At 43.1% G+C, this 21,097-nt stretch overlaps 2 long non-coding RNA genes across 3 annotated transcripts in view; one reads left to right on the top strand and one right to left on the bottom strand.

Moving 5' to 3' along the window:
* LOC307015772 overlaps positions 1–4,826 on the bottom strand; it is a 16,353-nt gene extending 11,527 nt beyond the window's left edge. Inside the window, exon 1 of one of the 2 annotated variants that reach the window (XR_013801632.1) lies at positions 4,153–4,826. This is a non-coding gene — a long non-coding RNA (uncharacterized lncRNA). The remainder of the gene's footprint in view (positions 1–4,152) is intronic. The other variant, XR_013801633.1, reaches the window with a different exon arrangement.
* Positions 1–21,097, top strand: part of LOC307015773 — a 22,890-nt gene extending 1,793 nt beyond the window's left edge. The window contains exons 2-3 of the long non-coding RNA XR_013801634.1: positions 10,534–20,874; positions 20,966–21,097. This is a non-coding gene — a long non-coding RNA (uncharacterized lncRNA). The remainder of the gene's footprint in view (positions 1–10,533; positions 20,875–20,965) is intronic.

Here is a 21,097-nt window from a genome sequence, read left to right as displayed (position 1 = left end):
CAACTGGGTGAGGCCACAAAGTATAGCGCAGCATTATGCATTTGTTTACATGCCCACTGGAACCCCGAGGCATTACCAACAGATCAACGCACAATCAACCTATACAGGACATCTCTTTCTCCACATTAAGTGTTAGACATTAGAATTGACTATTCTTGTCTGTCACATACTCTTCTTGTCTGTCACATACTGTAAGTGGCGCAACTGAAGCGGTATTGCACTAAAGGGAAATTATTTTGACCGAAGAGATTTAGATTTACTGGCTAACGGGAACTCTGACGTCGCCGTTTTGTGTTATTCGCGGATGCGCTCGGCTCCTCTCGACTGCTGCTCGGGTCTGCTCGGTCAGCTTCCGGATGAGGAGGCATTCGTTCGACCAACTTACAGTAGATAACATTACAAACATTTTTAACAGGGGCCATAATAGTGTAAATAATGTTTGTTTTGGCAGTTAAAACTGAATATAATGTAATGTTTTCTACTTTTTTGACATCTGGGAAGGCATTTGCATTCATCCGATGGAAAGTGTCTTGACCAACAACTTAAGTATTTCTTATAGCTATGCAGGGCATGCAAGCGAGCAAACAAGAACAAACAAACAAATGAAATGAAGAATACAATTGAAATTATACAATATAATATTGTGGTGGTTCATCTTACAATTCAGTCGAGAGAATGCACCAGAAAGCATCTAAGACCTGCAAAAATCTAAATTTTCTAGGGGGAGGCCCCTCAAACCCTTCGTGCCATTTTGTCCGCGCGCATTTTTCAGGGCAATCTCTATTGGGATCAAGCATACTTGTCAACCCTCCAGATTTTTGCGGGATACTCCCGATTTCATTGCCCTCTCCCGGTTTCCTCCCGGGGTCATATTTCTCCCGCATTTCTCCCGATTTCTGACAAAATCCGATTTACTCAGGACTGTTTCCACTCGGACTTTAATACAGCTACACCATACGTCTCTTTAGTAGCGTGCGCAACTGAACGTCTGAGAGGTTGAGGCAGAATCGACAACTACTCTACTCTCTGCTCACTCCTTTCCTGCCCACACATATGCTCCATCAAGGATGGTGATACAGGCCGCAAGGCAGTGCACTTAGAACTACAATAAGCATGTTAGTGTTAATCTAACAGCTCCGGCGATCCACTAGCACCCCCCCCCCATTTTGAAATGCTCCCGATTTCTGAGGTCTCAATGTTGGCAAGTATGGGCTCAGGGCCATCTGTAAATTAGCTTAGATGGCCCACAGGGCACTGAAATTACAGCGTTGTTTTTGCCCTTAAGTGACGCATTTGTTGCTCAAATCAAATCAAAGTTTATTTATAAAGCACATTTAAAAGCGATTTTTGGTCGGACCAAAGTGCTGTACATAAATACAATCACATAAAAACACATTACTACAATCACAATAAAAGACAATAAATTACATCAGATATATAAAAAACACACGGAAAAGTCATGAGTCGTGCTCCGCTCTGACTAAAAGGCCAGGGAGAAGAAGTGTGTTTTAAGAGTAGATTTAAAAACCCCTTGGGTCTGGGCCGACCTCACATGGAGGGGCAGAGTGTTCCAAAAGCCTAGGGCCAGCTGCTGCGAAGGCTCGGTGCCCTCGGGTTTTGAGCCCGGTCTTGGGCACTATCAGCTGCAGCTGGTCAGCAGACCTTAAAGCTCTGGCTGGGGTGTAGCGCTGGAGGAGTTCAGCTATATAGGCCGGAGCCAGCCCATTTAGTGCTTTAAAAATAAATAAAAGGAGTTTAAAATCAATTCGGAACCGAATTGGAAGCCAGTGCAGTGAGGCCAGAATTGGGGTGATGTCGTCACGCTTTTTGTGGCCAGTGAGTAGACGTGCAGCTGCGTTCTGCACTAGCTGCAGGCGTTTAATTGACACCTGGTCCATACCCGAGTACAGAGCGTTGCAGTAGTCCAACCTCGAGGTAACAAAGACGTTAATAACCCTTTCCAGGTCTTTAAAAGATCAAAATGACTTGGTCTTGGCCAATAGTCGTATTTAAAAAAAAAAAAAGCAGGTTTTGACTACGCTGCTGACCTGCTTATCAAATTTAAAAGCGCTATTGAAGGTCACTTCAAGGTTTGTGACAGAGGGGAGGATATTATTTTTGAGGGAGCCCAGAATATCAACCTGGGAGGCTGGAGGTTGGGGTCCAAAACAGATAACGTCAGTCTTGCTCTCATTGAGGTTGAGGAATTTTTGGCTCTGCCAGGATTTGATCTCTGCTAAGCAGTATATCAATAGCTGTAATGAGTTGACATTTGAATTGAGTGGCAGATAGATCTGTACATCGTCTGCGTAGCAGTGGAAGGGGATGTTGTGTTTTGTGAGAATTGAACCTAGGGGCAGTACAGTAGAAAAAGGATGGGGCCCAGAATCGAGCCTTGGGGACCCCCACAGGTAAGAGGGGCTTTGGCAGAGGAGAAGGCACCTAGCTGCTCTGAGAAGCTACGGTCTGTCAGGTAGGACCTGAACCATGCAAGGGCAGAGCCTGTGATGCCAGCGGACTGTTGAAGCCGTGACAACAGGATCCTATGGTCCAAAGTGTCGAAGGCAGCTGTCAGGTCTAACAGCACCAGGACAGCTGGGCTACGTGAGTCGGCGGCTAGGAGCAGATCATTAAAAACTCTTAAAAGGGCTGTTTCAGTGCTGTGAATGGGTTTGAAGCCAGACTGAAACTTTTCATGGATGCCATGCATGGTTAAAAAAAACTGCAGCTGGGCGTAGACTACTCGCTCCAGGGCTTTAGATAAAAAAGGTAGCTGGGAGATGGGCCTAAAATTTGCGAGAATGGAGGGGTCGAGATCTTTCTTTTTAAGTAGTGGCTTGACCACGACATGTTTGAAGGCAGCTGGGACACATCCTGAGCTAAGAGAGGTATTTATAAGTAATAAAATACTTGCTCCAACTGATTTGAAAACATCTCTGAGAAGGCGAGAGGGAATGTTGTCTGAGGTGCAGTTTGTCGGCTGCAGGTGCATGACTACATCCGAGAGAGAAGAGAGGGATACAGGCTCAAAGTGGTCGAGGACAGCAGGGCACAGAAAAGGAGCAGAATCTGGGGTAGCACTAGTGTGGGCTAGCCTAAGAGCAGATACTTTTTCAATAAAAAATTTAAGAAACTTATCACAGAGAATAGTCGATGGCACAATTGGAGAAACATCACAGGGATTAATGATCGAGTTGAGGACATTAAAAAGAACCTGAGGTTTATCGCTGTTTTTGGAGATAACAGAGAAATGTGCTCCGTTTTGGCTGCTTTGACTGCCGTCTGGTAGTCGGAAAGGCACGCACAAAGGATTTCTAAGGAGACATGGAGTTTATCCTTTTTCCATTTTCTCTCTGCACACCTGCAAGCGCGTCTGAGAGCACGGGTACAGTCATTGAGCCACGGCTCTGAGAGAACTTCGGTGCTTCTAAGCGTAAAAGGAGCAACAGAATCCAGTATTAGGGTATTAGTCAAACATGGAGATAAGCTCATCAGCACTAAAAACACAGTTCACCTCTAATTTACAGATCGGAGAAGCATTAAAAACATCAGAGAACTGTGAGGCAGTCAAGGGGTTAATTGAAAGCAGACGACGCGCAGGGGCACGTGATTCGACTCCTGCGGAAGGGAACGAGGTTGTAAACAGAACCGGTAAATGGTCTGAGATACGCGTTGCTGCACAGATTTCATCCACAGATACAGACAGTCCAAACGATAATACTAAGTCCAAAGTGTGTCCTTTTTTGTGTGTTGGGCCAGCCACGGACTGAACGAGACCAAAAGAATCAAGGAGATTTAAAAAGTCCCTAACCAGAGGTTTGGATTCGCAACACACATGGATATTGAAGTCTCCAGAGATCAAAACACGATCATATTTCACCATGATCCCGGACAGAAAGTCAGAAAAGTAATTTATGAAATCCTTATTGCACTTTGGCGGACGATACACGACTGCGCAGAGTATAGGCGAGGATGGGTTCAGTTCAAAAAGCTGCAACTCAAAGCTAGCATAGCTAGTTACAGGGTGAAGCAATCGGCATTGGAGGCTAGCTCTAAACACTGATGCTATGCCCCCACCATGGCCGGTGGCACGGGGGGAGCTGAAGAATGTACAGTCAGGAGGAAGAAGTTCAGAGAACGGTGTATACTCACCAGCGTGGACCCAGGTCTCCGTCAGAAACATAAAATCCAGTTCACGAGAGATTAAGAAGTCATTTAGCATGAACGTTTTGTTTGCTATCGACCTAGCATTTAGCAAAGCAAAGTTTTCGCTCCGGGCTTGCCGAAGGTGAAGTGCGTCTCAGCTGACGAAGATGTGCGTGTTGAACGCTGCGCGGGCCGGGAGCAGTCAGTCGGGCAGGAGGAGCTGTCAGCGGGCCCAGAAGAGGCCGCAGCTCCGGAAAAACAGGGCAAATCCACCGATGCCTCACATGGCGTGCAGCGGGAGGGCCATGGCATCCGAGAGGTGGATAAGTCCCAGAATAAGCCGTCAGGTATGCCTTAAGATGGACCAGTGCACCACCACGCTTTCCCCGTCGTCTAAAGCGCTTTCGGCGAGGCAGCATGCAGGGCAACCGGCGCAGGTTGGTGGGAATATCCAACAGTAGGGGGGGGGGGGGGGATTTATGGTTGCCAGATGTAGGTTTGGGCAGCAATATCAACACCAGTGAGGGTCTGAGGTGGAGGAGAGTTTGGCGATTGTAGACGAGCAGAGCAGAGACATTCTGACAAACATAAAACAAAAACACGATAGCTAAAGGTAGAGAGCTGAGGGAGCGGCGAGCCGACACAGGCGCCATCTTCCCACACACTGGTCACAGCTGGTCATGTATAGAGAGGCAAAGTCCCTCCCTTTCCGGGGGATCTCCATGGGACCTTATTTCGGAAAAAGTTTGAATTGTGCCACAAATTACACCTATGATGTTTGTCAATTTAAAAGATAATTTTGCAAGTAAAAAAAAAAGAAATGTGTCGTAAAACTGTGAAGTAACACTTTTTTTTGTGTAAAACCGCTCAATTAACTACATCTCCCGTCTCGCACCACACACCAAGACGGCCGTCACGTTGGCACATTTCACTTCCTTCTTTCAGAATGAGGCGAAAAGTATTAAAAGAGGTGAAAATCACTACAAGTCTGGGCATGTTGAGAGCTGTACATACACTAAAGGGGAGTTAGTCGGTTCCGTAAGAGCCAGCATGCGGGACAGGGATTCTGGGATTTGTAGTCAGTTGCATATTTTTCATAGTCTTATATTTCAACAGTTTTACGACAAACTGTGGCTTTTTTTTACATTGAATTTTTTTTAAGATTGACAAACATCATATGTGTAATTTGTGGCACAATTCAAACGGGATCGAGAGATACGTTTTCTCTCTCCATTGACTTCAATCAGAATTCAATACATACTTTTTCCGAAATAAGGTCCCATGGAGGTCCCTGGATGGGGAGGGAATTTGCCTCTCATCCATGACGCAAATCCATGTTTGAATGGTTTGAATACATCCATGGTTTGAATCAGCAGGAGAGTTCTCATTCATAACACTGGGATGCGCCTCATCGCGGAGCAAACAGAAGCATCAATCTCACATACGCCAATCCTGATTGGCAGGTGATCTTGACGTCAGCGTCAGGGAATCCACCCCCTATAAATAGCTTGCGCTAAGTCGCATGCGTCATTCAAACACCTCTTGTCACTTCAGAGCACATCTCTTTATCGGCAGCCGCGCAGCTTAACTGTCCACAGACGGAACCAAGCTATCCAAGCTAAATTCGGTCGACGGACGCTCGCGAGCTACCCTTAGATATTCTTCGAAGAGAAGATTGTAGGTACTAACACACCAGTTAGTGCCGCATTTAACCTCACCCTTTTATATTTTTTATTCGGAAATCGAAAAGCTAAGGTTTTGATTTAAGCTAGCAGCACACCTGTTGCTAGCTTACCCTCCTTGCTACCGACACCACGCTAGCGAGGACGCTTTTTTTCTTTCTTCTCCACCAGAGAAGAATAGGATTAAGTAAGAATATTAACACAGCAGTTAATATTCTTCGGGAACAAATCCTACACCCTCGTCTTTTCCCTGGATTAACGACAGGTTGGAGAGGATTTTTTCTAACGCACCTGCTAAGAGAGCGTCCTTCCTATGTCGCCATAATGGCGAACAAGATGGACACGTCTCTCCATCACACCAGAGGAGCCAGGGAACCGGAGGCTCGGCTTTGCGGCTGTGGGTCAAAGATTTCGGACACAGACGCACACCAGGTTTGCTCGTCCTGCCTCGGGTTGCAACATGCCCAGGAGGCTATCGACAACCCCGGCTCATGCGGGCATTGTGCTCGTTTCACCACGAGGTGCCTCCGCCGACGGCTAGCTCGCCAAGCTAGCCTGTCGAGTCTGGACCCCCTCATGTCCCCTGATTTACCGGATGGAAATCATGACATGAGGGCGTCCTCCACAGAGATGGAGCCCCGCACTGTGTCAGTCTGGGGCTCATCAGTGGTAGCCGCTGCAGAACCGGAGTCCCGCGTCGTGTCAGGCTGGGTCTCGGTAGCAGCGAGGGACGCGCGAGCGGAGCCCCACGCTATACCAAGCTGGAGCTCCCGGCTGGACCTCACCATGGTCCAGCCCGCAGAATATGTCCTAGAGTTGGATTATACAGAGGATGACGAGGACGCCTCGGGATTCCTCCTGTCCGAATCTGACGAGCAGGAAGACAACGTCTTCATGTCATCGGCTCAGGCTGCGACGCCAGGAGCGATGACTGTTCGCAGGGGCGATAGCACACCAGCTTCGCCCTGTCTAAGTATGGACCTGCAGGCCGTGTGTCAGCGTGCCGCAGCCAGACTGGACATCCCATGGACTGAAATGGCCAAGGAGACCTCCAGATCCCGTTACGAGGGCAAGAATTTGCCCCAAACAACGAGGACAAAGACGCAACTCCTACCAGTCTTTCCGGAGATGTTGGAAGAAGTGTCGGTCTCGTGGAGAGACCGGCCCTTCAGCAACAAGACCCCGATCCAGGTTGCCTCCTCCCTAGACTGCAACGGCATGGAGGAGCTCGGCCTACTCCGCATGCCACCAATGGAACCACTGGTGGCAGCTCACCTCCTCCCGAGGACGGTGTCTGCACCGAGCAGGAACCCCACGCTGCCGGCGAAGGCGGACCGGTTCCAGTCAACCATGACTGAACGGTCCTGCAAAGCCGCAGCGTTGTCCGCCAGGGCATTGAACATTTCCTCGCTGCTAACCGCATACCAAGCGGAGCTGTGCAAGGAAATGTCAAGCAACCCTGGACCGGCAGTACTGGACGAGATAGCCGCGATCACAGACATCTGATTCCGTGTTCAACGCTGTGCCGTCCAGGCCACGGTCAAGGCTATGGGAATTATGGTGGTGCAGGAAAGAGCTAGATGGCTCAACCTCACCAACCTCACAGACCGGCAATGAGAGGATGTGCGTTCCCGAGGGAATTGTTGGATCTGCGCTAGCTTCCATGCAGAAGAGATGCGAGTCCAAAAAGAAGGAAGACGAGGCCCTCCACCTTTGTCTCCCTCGACGGGTCCAGCCGCTCCCTCCACGGCGGCAGTCCTTCACCCAGGCCGCCCCAGCAGCTCGGTTCAAGATACCCAAGCAGCAGAGGTCACAGTCCGCCCAGAGTCCCCAGCCCAGGTAGGAGACGAGGACAAACAGGCCCAGAAAATCTCCGGTTCCGGCTGCAGCCCAGGCACAGCCAACCCAGAATTTCGGCCAGCAGGTGAGGAAGAAGAAGCGGCTGGTCTGACAGCCCCCTCCCTCTCCCCCCCGTGACAGAGCTGGAAGTCCACGGTTCCCCAGCTCCAGATGTGTTCCCGCTACTTCGAGAGATGCCTCAACGCCATCCTCAAGTGCACCAATACACATGTTGTCACAATATTGTTCCGTTTTCTCTTATAAAGCATTTTCCGCTGACGCATCCAGGCCTCAGGCAAAGGGCGCAGCTCGAAAAAATGAAAGAAAAAACAATAAAAACAATAAAAACAATAAACAGCCCGCCATTTGTTCCCCTTTTGAGAGCAGCTACGAGCTCTCTCAAAAGACGGACAATAAACGGGTCTGTGAAGGCACCACTGCCTCGCGCATGCGCAGTGACGACTTGGGCCACGAGGCCGCCACCGTCACGTGCAGACGCAGTGCCGGTGGGGGTTGTGATGACGCCTCCGTCTCGCGCATGCACAGTGTCGGTAGGAATCGTCAAATCAGGGTACCACCGTGTTCAGACACTAGAGGGCCCTATAACACAACAAATAGAGACTCAGGGTGCAGGAGACGTGTCATCTCCACTGACTCTAAGGATCGAACAGTGGAAGATGCTCACAACGTCTGCTTGGGTGTTAAAAACAGTTACACAGAGCTACAGCCTCCAATTCGCTGTCCCCCCCTCGCTTCTCGGGCATCGTATATTCACAGGCCCGAGGGGAGTCAGCCCTCATTCTAGAAAGGGAGATCCTCTCACTTCTAGAAAAGAGAGCTATATCTATAATACCCGCAGAGTAGAGTCAGAGCGGCTTTTATGTCAAGTATTTCCTCGTTCCCTAACGGGGAGGGAACGGAATTCGGCCAATACTAGACTTGAGGGCTCTGAGTGCATATCTAAGAAGATACAAATTCAGAATGCTCACTCACACATCTCTGCTGCGTCTCGTGCGACAAAACGACTGGTTTACATCAGTCGACCTGAAAGATGCGTATTTCCACATCCCAGTATATTACCCACACAGGAAATATCTGAGATTCGCATTTCAGGGGGTATGTTACGAATACAGAGTACTCCCTTTCGGACTGTCTCTCAGTCCCAGAGTGTTTGTACGATGTACGGGAGCCGCGATAGCCCCGTTGAGACAACAGGGTATTCGCCTGGCAACCTACCTGGATGCCGCTGTGTCCCTCCGGGGAACAGCAGCCGAATTTGCTGTGTCCAGTCCGTGCTTTACGCACTTATATGGACAGATCAAAGAAGTTTCGTCATAATGAACAACTCTTTGTGTCCTTGGCTAACCCTCAGAAGGGCAGGCCTGTTACCAAGCAACGGCTCTCCCACTGGATTGTGGAGGCAATTGCTTTGGCCTATACGAGTCAGGGTTTGCAGGCACCTTCGGGTTTGCGTGCTCACTCGACTCGTGGTATGGCTACATCCAGGGCTTTGTTCAAGGGTGTTTCCATTCAAGACATTTGTGCAGCAGCGAGCTGGTCCTCGCCGCTCACTTTTGTCCGCTTTTACCGGCTAGACGTCTCTACTCCCAGTGTGGCTCGAGCAGTGCTGGGCCCCCTGCTGAGTTAGAGATTTAACTGTAAGGTTCTGGTTGTTCTTGGTGACTTTCGAGATAAGCTCGTCTGGCAATACGGAAGTTACGATTTCCCATAGTGAGACATCGAACGGATTGTTATGAATGAGAACTATAGGTTACTTACGTAACCCCAGTTCTCAGAGTAACATGAAGTGAGATGTCTCACCAGACGGCCCTCCTTGCTATGGTGAAGCGAGAAGAGGTGCTTATTTTGAATGACGCATGCGACGTAGCGCAAGCTACTTATGGGGGGTGGATTCCCTGACGCTGACGTCAAGATCACCTGCCAATCAGGATCGGCGTATGTGAGATTGATGCTTCTGTTTGCTCCGCGATGAGGCGCATCCCATAGTGAGACATCTCACTTCATGTTACTCTGAGAACTGGGGTTACGTAAGTAACCTATAGTTAAGTTAGCTCTCAGTAGCCAGTGACAGAGGTGATGTCAGTTAAGGTGCATTCAGGCGCAATTCAGTAAAAGTGTGTATTGGGCGAGGATGCATTTATAACGTCAGCAAGATGTGTTCAAAGTAGTCCAGTAAAATGCAGTCTTTAGCGAGAAATATCAATAAATATAGTTGTATTAAAGGTGGCGAAAAAAAAATGTCACTTCCTTACAGAGCCCCTCCTCCAACACACACAAGCGCGCAAATGACCAATGAGGGCACGAGATAAGTTTGTGCACAGATGGAAGGCTGACAGGCAGGTAGGCCATCCAGTTATTTTAGCCGGGCCAGCTAAAATGATTGGTCGTGCTTTTTACAGTAGGCCTACTACGGCTTCCACAGATGAAATTATTTTATGTTTTTATTGCGAAAGCATTTAATATATTCATTGCTATCGGGATGTTAAGAGCATTCCATGAAATATAACAAAAAGTGTTTCTGAAATAAATTACATACCCCACCTTTTGAGGAGATGTTTTACAACAACATAAAGTAGATATTAGACAGTATGCAAACGAGATAAATGAGTGTAGCCTATATTGAAGTAATTAGGATCCGCCGTGTAGATGGAATTTTACTGGTATCTAACAATACCATGCTTAATAAATGCCATCCTTTTTAAATGTATATAAATACAATACCATTTTAAATGATGCTTATGTTTTAATTATGTTTGATTCCATTCATTGAATTTTAATGAATTCTACTGAAATGATTGTTACATGTCATCATGTAACTATTTTGTTCTTTTATTTGCCTCCTCAGAAAACAGTCACACCTCCTCTTGAAGACATTTAGCATCGACTTCAGGTTCACATTAGGTAAGCCCTTGAGTGTGTCAGACTAAAGTTGATGTTTCAGAGGTTAATTCAAGACGTGCTATGTTTACATTCTAATATAATGAGCATCAGGTAAACATACCCATTTCTATTTTTTGAATCACAGATGGGATGGAGATGTAAACTATGCAGCACTACACTGAAAAAAAAGGCAGTTGGATTAACATGATTTTAATATGGAAACCGGTTGCAAACATTAAACACATGTCTACTCAAAACTATTCCATTATGTTAAAGACACACAACTATGTTATGTCAAAGAAACAAGAAATTGTTATGTTCATTTGAATATTTCCTTTAATATAGGTATATTCATTTACCCTATGTTTAACCAACATGACTTTTTTATGTTCATTTTAGGCTTTTAATATGCTCAGTATATTTAACTTGTACCTGTTAAAGCAATTTAAGCTTCACTGTAAAAATTCTGTTGGACTTAAGTAATACAAAACATGGAGATCGGTTGCACATATCAAAATCATGTGTACTCAAAACTATTCCATTATGTTAGAGACACACAACTATGTTATGTCAAAGAAACATGAAATTGTTATGTTAATGTGAATATTTCCTTTAATATAGATATATTCATTTACCCTATGTTTAACCAACATGACTTTTAATGTTCATTTTAGGCTTTTAATATACTCAGTATATTTCATTTGTACCTGTTAAAGCCCATTAATGTTTTGTTTAAACTACATGCTATAGTTTTCTGTTTAATCTACCTAGTGCTAAAGGGGTACATAAGATTATTTATTTCATGTGAATAGAGGCATGTCGTACATTCTTCTACAGGATCCATCCTAATCTCTTATAGCTACATCATTTATCATAACATTTTAAAACAAATAGTCAATAAAGACAAACACATTTCTTTGAACAACATTCATGTATTTTTCTCAAAAAATAAAACAATATTAACAACCACTACACATCCAGATGAGCTTTTGGTTTTTCCATCATGCAGCCCCAGGAGAATTAACAAATACATTGAAAATAAAGAAATAGAAGAAATAGAAAAAGTTTGTGATGCATGTACATATACATTATTTAAGGAAGCTTAAAGGAAACTATTCTCCCGACCAAAATAAAGGTTTATTGGGCCAAATGGCAAAGAAAGGCTTATTTTTGTAACTCATTCATAGTAAACAATTAACAGAAAATGTCAACGCCTAGCCGAAAAAAGGAAATGTTCTTCCAAATCCATTATTTAAATAGTAACCGGCTAATATGAAAGGGCACTTTAATGCAAAAAAGCAATGGCATTGCTTTGGAAAAATACATGAAAGTATAAAAATGGCCTGGTTTCTCACCACATATGCTCTAAAGAAAGTATTACAAATAAAAACAAGAACTGACATTTTGAAGTAGCGCAATTAGTACATTCTGAAACACATGACAAGTGGTACATTCTGAAAACACATGACCCCAGGAAAAACTCACATTTCTGAAACATGCAAATACATGAGCAAAGGAAGTGCACGACAGTTGTATCGATGAAAGTCCAGTATGAATGCTGTAAAAGTGCACAATGGTCCATGGCAACAGCTCACTCAAACAGTTTTTTTTTAAACGCTTGGGCTTTCTTGGAGAGCATGTTGCCGTCTAGCTCCATTAACATTTGCTGGATCACTTCAAACGAGCACTTCAGTTTAGGGGGGTAGTTCAGGTTTATTGCATACATTAGTCCAAACAGCATGGTAGCAGCTAATGCAATGTTGTCCACATCAGTTAGTAGACTACCTGTTGGCCTTCCAGGACAATCTGTCCTCTGGTCTCATCTGTCATCTGGTCTCATGGTGGAATTGTGTTTGACAACATAAAGTCCCACTGTAATCCCCTGAATGGACCGCAGAATGATGTCTTCATCTTCTGCCTGCAGAGTGCACAGTCACAAAAGGAACAGAGTGAGATCTAACAAATCAATACATATATATATATAGCCATTACTGAATCCCTGTGTTTAACAAGTACATTTGGTCAGATTTCAGCCTCCTTGTTATCTGATATACTCCTGTCTGACCTGATAAAAAATGTTTCATTTCCTGTATCCGTTTTAAATTAAAAGCCCTCCAGCTTTTCAGTGTAGTCTGGCTATTAAACAAAAAACAGGGATCTTCACATACTTTAGGGTTTAGGCTATATACTATGTGGTGTTTCAATAAATACATATTTTAAAGCCCAACAAAAAAATCAAAAGGTCAAATATTACTTCTACTAACCACAAACTCTCTGATTGAGGTGCACACACATCCCCTTGAGAAGACAATTCCAGCCTAAATCGACATCATCAACCTAAGTGAAGGGGAATAAGAAAAGAAAGAATCTATTTTGCTCAATGAAATGTGTACACTATTGACTCGATGTATAATTTCCTTAAAATTAATTCTTACTTGAGTCATGTTTGACATAATACAGTTCAGACGCTGGCCTATCTGTCCTCCTCTATTCTCAAAAACCTTCAGAATTTTGTCAGATAGCAGATCCAGCTGAGAGAGAAATCTTGATTGGAGGGGCAGGATTGTTATGCGCTTAAAATCCGTATTTATCAAAGAAAACAAAATATCACAGTCATAAAAATCATGAAATAATTTCATTTAATGATGTTATGATTGTAGTTGTGTGCTTGCCTCAAAACGATGCAGAAAAACTAGTCCATGCATGTATTACTTCAAGGCTAGCTTATTGTAACTCTTTATTATCAGGGTGTACCAAAAACTCAGTTAAGTTGCTTCAGCTGATTCAAAATGTATTGACCAGAGCACGAAAAAGGGACCACATTACTCCTGTTTTGGCTCTATAGTGAGAATAACTTTTTATATCAAGTACGAACAACCAGTTTAGACTACATTACATTTCATTTAGCTTACGTTTTTTTCCAAAGCGACTTAAAATAAGTATTACTGCAATATAAGACTACATAAGAAACACCCTCATAGCCATTTCAACAAACAAAACATTATCACTTTTGTGAAGGAGGCTTTATCGCAGAATGTTTGGCTTTTGCCTCTCACTTTCTGAATAACTTTTGCCTAATAAATCAGAAAATGTGTATATCCCTGCAATGTTTGCAGTATGTAAATGTTATGAATAAATATTCAGAAATTGTCAGACTAATACCAGTTTTCAATTAGTTAAAGATCAAGTTTAAGTTAGTCAAGTAAATCACACAAAACATTTGAATACTCACCATTTACTACAGAGCCTTTGGAAAAATGTTCAAAGCAAGGCTGAGGTCAATCTTCTCCACACCAATTACTTATCACAGAAAAACATATTTGAAATTATTTCATTATTCACACACAAATAAAACAAAAATGTTCTGCTCCTTAAAGGCGACATTTACCATTTTAATTATGTACCTTTAGGTTAATATGAACAGACTTCGGCCAAGATGGGCGCCTCCAGTGTAAAAAGCTACAGTAGCCGCCAATACTAATGCAATGAGTACAACTTTGTACGGAGCCATACACATCAGCGTTGCGAGCTCATTTCCATTGGTTTCAATGGAGACGTGCACTGCAGCAGCGCGCACCGCTCGTCATGTGACGAGGAACAACCAATCATAACCGAGAAACATCTCAACTTCTGTAAACACAAGTGTACGGTAAATATGGAAGACAAGTTCATTTCACAGTGGGTGGATCGTAACCCTTATTTGATCTGTCCGGCATGTCCCCCATATTCATGGTATGTGCACCGCTGCTAAAACACAATCATTAATATCCTCCACTTTCCAGTATCAAGTGTCGCTTTCACACCCCCACACACAATATTGTGTCTCTGTTTTGATCTGTGTGTATTTACGGTATTTACATGAACACAGAGCGGATCAAAGCAGAGACATAAACACAGTTTTATAGGGAAAACACTGCGGTCCCACAGACAATATTGTATCTTTAACAATCAACACCTTAAATGGGTAAAGATGGTCGCTTAACGTAAGGTAGGCCTACAACCTGCATCAGCGCCCTTAAAAGTCGGCACAAGAGTAGACATGCAGAGCCAGACCGACGCAGTAAAGTTCTACACCGCCTGACAGCAGACATGAAACAATAATTTAAAACAAGACGTAGCCTATAGACATGCAAACATAACGCAAGCTCATCCATCAGATATCCCAGCTAGCGGGGAAGGTTCTCACAACTTTGGCTAACGTTACCTATTGGTTCTAATAAGGTTTTAAAGAAACGTTTTAATCTGATGTTCAAAGAACCTTTTTAGGATGTTTATTTGTTCAAATAATGTTTCTATAAGGTTTAAGGTTAACTAAGACATAACGTTTTTAACTGCAACATTCAGAGGATGTTTTGAGGATGTTATTAAGGCCTGCAACATCCTGCAACGTTGTTTGGTAACACATTAAAAATGTTCTTTATAAAACGTTCCCTCAATGTTACATGATAACAAATGAAGAACATTTTCAAAGCAACATTCTGAAAATGTTTTCAGGATGTTATTGAGGCCTGAGATGAGAGAAAGGGTTTTATAAAATGTTCCTTTAATGTTACATGATAACAAATGAAGAACATTCTCCAAGCAACATTCTGAAAATGTTTTCAGGATGTTATTGAGGCCTGAGATGACAGAAAGTGTTTTATAATATGTTCCTTTAATGTGATATGTTAACAACGGTGGAACATTTTGCCTGCAACATTCTAAGGATGTGTTTTGGACGTTGTTGGGTAACACATTAAGGATGTTCTTTATAAAACGTTCCCTCAATGTTACATGATAACAAATGAAGAACATTCGCCAGGCCAGGCCAGGCAAGGCAAGGCAAGGCAAGGCAAGGCAAGGCAAGGCAAGTTTATTCATATAGCACTTTTCAACACAAGGCAATTCAAAGTGCTTTACAAAAAAATGAAAGACATTAAGAAAATGGCATTTAAAATCAGTCATTAAAAAGAAAAGTTATAAAACAAACATTAAAAGAAAAAATACATGGATAAAAGTTACAGTGCAGTCTAAGATATGAATAGTTCAATTAAAAGCAGCGACAAAAAGAAATGTCTTCAGCCTGGAATTAAAAGTAGTAAGAGTTGCAGCGGACCTGCAGGTTTCTGGGAGTTTGTTCCAGATATTTGGAGCATAATAACTGAACGCTGCTTTACCATGTTTAGTTCTGACTCTGGGGACAGAAAGCTGACCCGTCCCTGAAGACCTGAGAGATCTGGATGGTTCATAATTTAGCAGGAGGTCAGAAGTGTATTTTGGGCCTAAACCATTCAGTGCTTTATAAACCAGCAGCAGTATTTTGAAATCTATTATTTGACACACAGGAAGCCAGTGTAAAGACTTCAGAACAGGAGTGATGTGATCCACTTTCTTAGTGTTAGTGAGGACTCGAGCAGCGGCGTTCTGAATCAGCTGCAGCTTTCTAATAGATTTTTTAGTGAGACCTGTGAAGACACCATTGCAGTAGTCCAGTCTACTGAAGATAAATGCATGGACAAGTTTTTCCAAATCCTGCTGTGACATAAGGCTTTTAATCCTAGATATGTTCTTTAGGTGATAGTAAGCTGATTTAGTAACTGTTTTAATGGGACTGTTGAAACTCCGGTCAGAGTCCATGACTACACCTAGATTTCTGGCTTTATCTGTTGTTTTGAACATTGCAGACTGAAGCTCAGCGCTAACTTTTATACGTTCTGCCATGGCTCCAAAAACCATTAACTCAGTTTTGTCTTTGTTTAATTGGAGAAAGTTCTGACACATCCAGTCATTGATTTGTTCAATGCACTCCTGGTGAAATTGTTACGTAAATTTGTGTGTCATCTGCATAGCTATGGTAACTTATTTTGTTGTTCTTCATTATCTTAGCCAGTGGTAGCATGTAGACGTTAAAGAGAAGAGGCCCCAAGATGGAGCCTTGAGGTACCCCACATGTCATATTTGTCAACTCAGAAGTGTAGTTACCTATAGAAACAAAGTTGTTTCTGTCCTTTAAGTAGGATTCAAACCAATGTAGAACTGTTTCCGAAAGTCCCACCCAGTTTTCTAGTCGGTCTAGTAATATGTTGTGGTCAACAGTGTCAAACGCAGCACTGAGATCTAATAATACTAACACTGAAGTTCTGCCACTGTCTGTGTTTAAGTGGATGTCATTGAAGACCTTTACAAGAGCAGTCTCAGTGCTGTGGTTTGGACGAAAGCCTGACTGGAACACATCGAAACAGTTATTTAAATTCAAGAAGTTACTCAACTGTTGAAAAACAACTTTTTCAATGATTTTACCTAGAAATGGCAGGTTTGCTATGGGCCTGTAATTGTTCATTACTGAAGCATCTAGATTATTCTTTTTTAAGAGCGGTTTAATGACTGCAGTTTTCAGGTCCTGTGGAAAAATACCTGAGTGAAGAGATTTGTTTTCTATATGAAGTAGATCTGAGGCCATGCAAGCAAAAACATCTTTGAAAAATCCTGTTGGAATAATATCAAGGCAGCAGGAGGAGGATTTCAGAAGTTGAATAATGTCCTCTAGGTTTTTATCATTAATTTGATGGAATTGTGTCATGATGTCTGAATTGATATTAGGTGGACATAGGGACAACACATTTGCTGTACCTGATGCAGAGGCACTGACTGCTTGTCTGATTTTCTGAATTTTGTCAGTGAAGAAGCAGGCAAAATCATTGCACGCCCTGTTGGATAAAAATTCAGAGGCTACTGACACTGGGGGGTTAGTTAGTCTGTCGACGGTAGCAAACAAGGCACGTGCGTTGTTTTTGGTAATGATGTAAGAGAAGAAAGACTGTCGTGCATTTTTCAATTCCAAATTATAAAGGCCAAGTCTCTCTTTATAGATTTCAAAGTGAACCTGGAGATTTGTTTTTCGCCACCTGTGTTCAGCTTTTCAACATTCTCTTTTCTCTGTTTTCACGGTCATGGCCTTTCTCCATTGAGATATTTTCTTGCCAGTCACTTCCTTTACCTTAGTTGGAGCAATGGCACCTATAACATTTTGAATTTTTGAATTAAAATGATCTACTAGCTCATTTACTGAGATGTTAGCAGGGGCGAGTGCGGAAGAACAATTCTGAGTAAACATTTCCCTAGTATTTATTTTCAGTTAAATATCGCTTTGTGGTTACCTCTTTTTGAAAAAATTTGTGAACAGAAATAGAGCTCTCAAAGAAAACACAGGAATGGTCAGAGAGTGCAACATCAGTCACCACAACATTAGAGATATTCAGACCCTTTAAGATAATTAAGTCCAGAGTGTGCCCCTTATTGTGCGTGGGCTCCGTCACATGCTGAGTCAGTCCATAGCTATCAAGAACACAAAACATTTCTTTAGCCCCTCTGTCCTGGGGGTTGTCAACATAGATGTTAAAATCACCAACAATGACTAGACGGTCAAAGTCAATACACACTATGGACAGCAACTCGGTAAAATCATCAAAAAAGCTTGCACAGTATTTGGGTGGTCTATAGATATTTAGGAACAGAGCTCAAGAGGAGCATTTCAGCTGAAGGGCCACATATTCAAAAGAAGCAAAGTTCCCATAAGATATCTTCCTGCATTGAAGGGAATCATTGAACAGAATAGCAACTCCACCCCCTTTCTTATGTATTCTTTCCTGACTCATAAAACTAAAGTTGGGAGGGGTTGATTCAATAACAACAGCTGCACTGTTATTTTGTTCAATCCAAGTTTGTTAAAAACATAAAATCAAGATTGTGCTCAGTGATAAAATCATTGATTAAAAATGTTTTTCCTGCCAAAGACCTGACATGTAATAAAGCTAGTTTAAGTTCGTTAAACACACTATCAGTCAGGTTTTTTGTAACAAGCTGTGGCTGACATGGAATCACTGCTAAATTTGATAAACCCACACAAATATTGAGCGCTTCCTGTATCTAAGATGATTCACTGCTCTTAATCTATTACCTATCAACACAGATATCGGCAAAGCTACAGGCAGGCAGGCCCCTGGCATGTCCTGGAAAAAGTTGAGTGCCATACGCCCTTGAGCCTGGACCCAGCAAATATCAGTTTGCAGCGTTTTGTACACACACATCCCGATCAGGCTTTGAAGGGGAGGGAGGACCCACCACCCTGCTCCTCTCATCATAGGAGGGCAGGGTGAGGTCTACACTGTAGGAAGGGAGGTTTGGAAATCTGCTTCCATCTTCCTTGTATTGTTTTGGTTTGGATGATTGTGGTAGGCATGGTGATGAAGCCAGGGGAGATGGTGCGCGTCTCTGCTTCAGTGATTTTGGTGGGCGTCGTTGAGGGGCGGGGGTAAAGGACATTCTGCCAACCCTGCGTATTGCCTTCATGCGGTCATTGAACTCCAGGGGGGAGGACGAGGGTGAAAGGGTGAGCGGAGAGTAGAGAGAGCTGGGGGATAAATGAAGAGTATCCTCAAAGGCGTTGACAGGGGGGGTGACGGGCAGTGGAGACTCCTCCATTTGTGTCATAGGTCTCCCATAATCAGAACATTCCTCAGGCGGGTGCAGTTATAATTCTTCAAGGTTTTCTGCACAATGTGTTTTGTCTTTCTCCTGTTCCTCATGCCGCTTGTCCTTGGCAGAGGGAACAGATTGATGACGCAGGCAGTTGAATATGTTAGAGATAAACAATTTCACTCCTGACTTGTTCAGGCAAACTCCATTTGCCTTATAAAGATGTCTGCGATCCCAGAAAAAGTTAAAATTGTCAATAAAATAGACAGAATGGTCAGTATAGGCAGTTGAAAGCCAGGTGTTCAGTGCAAACAGTGTGCTGAATCTCTCCACTCCTCTTCTGACTGGCGGTAGAGGGCCACTGATGAACACCTCTGCATTTAGAGAGCTGACAGTTTCCAACAGACATTTAAAGTCTTTTTTCAGCATTTCTGACTGTTGTTTCACAACATCATTTGTTCCAATGTGCAGTACCACATTCTTCACAGTCGGATGTTCAGCCCCAAGCATCATTCTGAAAATGTTTTCAGGATATTATTGAGACCTGAGATGACAGAAAGTGTTTTAGAAAATGTTCCTTTCATGTGATATGTTAACAAAGGTGGAATGTTTTGCCTGCAACAATCTAAGTATGTGTTTTGGACGTTGTTGGGTAAAACATTAAAGATGTTCTTTATAAAACGTTCCTTTAATGTTACATGATAACAAATGAAGAACATTCTCCAAGCATCATTCTGAAAATGTTTTCAGGATATTATTGAGGCCTGAGATGACAGAAAGTGTTTTTTTAAATGTTCCTTTAATGTGATATGTTAACAAAGGTGGAACGTTTTGCCTGCAACAATCTAAGGATGTGTTTTGGACGTTGTTGGGTAACACATTAAAGATGTTCTTTATAAAACGTTCCTTTAATGTTACATGATAACAAATGAAGAACATTCTCCAAGAAACATTCTGAAAATGTTTTCAGGATGTTATTCTTTTTTTATAAAACGTTCCTGTTATGGTAAATATTAACATGGTCATGGTCAACGTCAGATTTATTTCTAGAGCGCTTTAAAAAACAAACTTGTTGCATTTGTTTGAAAAGAATGTTTTAAAAAAAATCTGATGTCACCATATTTTCCTTTTGAAAAAAACAAACAAACACGTAATTTATGATAAGCTGTAAGCAGATATTACATGTTTGCAGTGGCATGTGTGAGTTCCCAGCTAGAAATGTTTGTTACCATTCGTTGTTCTAGGGATGTTTTCAGCGGGACGTTTTATTTTGGTTCCCAGAATGTTCTTCTGAAAGGTAGGATAACGTTCTCTAAAAACATTCTTAACATTTTTGGTGATAACTTTCTTAAGATGTATAAGCGCATTGAGACAATGAATAGGACGCATACAAACAAATTTATGCATGCCAATATTCACTCACATGCGCTTATAATCACACCAAGGTATGTAGGCCCACAGTATTCATAATATCATATATGTAAAATATCCGAAAATAATCACACTAGGTTCTAACTGTTGGATAAGCTATCTGGCCGTGTGTGCTTTGTGAGGGCTGCATATAAACAGTGTCCGCTGTTTATGCATATTGGATAAAAATCGTTATTGCACCCTTTAGATTTGAGACCGAAAGACATATAGAGGGACGGACCGACTGTCACTGCCCGTCCCTGAAAGCCCTGTTAGTGTTTGTATGTGTTTGTTTCTACTGTGTGTCTCTCTCTCTGCCGGCTGGTCTGCTCTACACGGCTGGGAGCAATCTCCAATCAACCACACCTGCAACCTGCTCATCAGCCACACTATGAAAGCCTGCAGCCTGCACTCATTCCCTGCCAGATTGTTGCCGTGAACGGTTTGTTGCGTGCCGCTCTAGCTTTTTACCAGCATATTCTTTGACAATTTTGCCTGCTTTTGCCTCACACTCATTTGTATGTCTCTCTCAGGACAAATCCAAGGCCTTCCACACTCCCAAGACCAGCCAGGCCTCTCCACCCTGGAACAACTGTTTCCCACTGCTGCCATAACCAACCTCCACTCCCAGCTCCCCTTTTCTAATAAACAAATGTTACTTTCAC

Source organism: Notothenia rossii, assembly GCF_949606895.1.
Source record: "Notothenia rossii genome assembly, chromosome: 8".
Classification (NCBI taxonomy): Eukaryota; Metazoa; Chordata; class Actinopteri; order Perciformes; family Nototheniidae; genus Notothenia; species Notothenia rossii.
This window is presented reverse-complemented; position numbering and strand designations above follow the sequence as displayed.